The sequence below is a fragment of the Penaeus monodon genome, chromosome 28 (genome assembly GCF_015228065.2).
Source record: "Penaeus monodon isolate SGIC_2016 chromosome 28, NSTDA_Pmon_1, whole genome shotgun sequence".
Lineage (NCBI taxonomy): Eukaryota > Metazoa > Arthropoda > Malacostraca > Decapoda > Penaeidae > Penaeus > Penaeus monodon.
The window spans coordinates 25,306,386-25,308,021 of NC_051413.1; the positions used below are offsets into that span (position 1 = coordinate 25,306,386).

Sequence of the window (1,636 nt, forward strand, 5' to 3'; positions counted from 1 at the left end):
TTTTTTATGATCAATTTAGTTACAAGATGATTACGACTTCGTGACACCAATTGCAAGGGAAGTAAAAGTGATTCGCTACAGATAAACGTTTTTTGTAATCCATACATACCACTCATATTGTTTCAAAAAGCTCTTCTAAACCAAAGAGATGAGCTCCTCTGTTGCTGTCGTAACATAAGCACGTAATTTCATAATCAGAATAGTTGGCAAACAGCATTATTGGTTCGTAAACTCTGAACACACAAAATGTCCAGTTGCTGAGACTGTGGGGTCTTGTCTCCCCCTTGACCCCCTCACAGAGCAGTTTCAGTCACGCCTCGTCTCCCTACATCCCATGTACACCTGTATATTGAAGCTGAGGTACATTTAATGGTGGCCTAAGAAAACGAAACTTGCTCAATCATTTCGTTTTGTCACAATGCACACATGTTAAGAGCGTGATCTATAACTTATATCATAGATTTAGTCCTATTTCTATTATTTATTATAGCAAAGTTTTGGCCCAAGTTCTATCATTTATCATATAGATTTAGCCACATTTCTTGCATTTGACATGTCAGTTCTGATATTTAACGAAGTATTTCGAAGTTGAAGTTTACAGTACCGGTTCCATCTAAATTCAAGTAGCAAATGCCTACAGTACAAACGTGAGATTCATTAAAGATAACACAGAGAACTGTGGTAACTGGGTTGTTGTGATTTTATCTATTTATACCTTGCCTAATCGAACAAGTAAACCCAAGAATTCAGCTACAATTATGCACAATTTGAATGAAGAAGTGTCCCTTCCCATTTATTTCGACATTCTCATTGCCATCGATGTTGAGGCGACTTCAGTGAATCTGAAGGGCTCATGAAAGCATGATCCAACCACATTTTTCCTTGCAGTAGTGGGAAGACAAACAAGTCTTGTTTTGGGGGGTGAGAAGTAGTATTGGTGATACACAGCTGACGGATGCACAGAGATTCAGATGATGCCTACTTGCATCTGCACTATTCAACCTTGGGTTCTAATGATTCCTTGCCAGAGGCTAAACAGACCTCCACCGGTGTTAGAAGCTGGAGCACATCAGTTAATGTATGGCTGTTCTGAAGGTTGTCATCTTCTTACTGAACCTTTAGGCATCTCAGGGAGAATATTTTGATATGATGAACTTAATTACAAGGCCCATGCCATGTTAAACGTCATGACATTATCACTTTAATATATTTAAAGTATATAAGAGATGTACAATTTTTAAATCACCTTGCCTACATCCTCTGGTTATACATTCTCTGTGTTGTCCGAAAACTGTACTAATGTTACAGAAATAATACCATCATGTATGAAAAACAACACCCTGACTAACTACGTGATATACATAAATGATTAATTTACCCGTAACGTAAAAGGAGCTGTATCTGTTCAATACACTGACTTCATCATGAGTGTGCAGAATTGATATTAGACACCTATTACTGGAAATACAGAACTTTGCTATGAGAAATAAATCAGACTACATTTCTGGAGATGGAGCCAATGATTAATAAGGTTGTGGTGAATACAACGGATCTGCCTAAAAGGGGAAAAAACATAAATGATACATGTTAAGTCACTTCATAAATGAGTCTAAAATCTTGACTAACTTAGAAACAG

The 1,636-nt window shown here is 37.2% G+C and overlaps 1 protein-coding gene across 1 annotated transcript in view; it reads right to left on the bottom strand.

The window, feature by feature from the left end:
• Positions 1-1,636, bottom strand: part of LOC119591115 — a 14,161-nt gene that overhangs the window by 11,278 nt on the left and 1,247 nt on the right. The gene's annotated exons all lie outside the window — the stretch shown is intronic.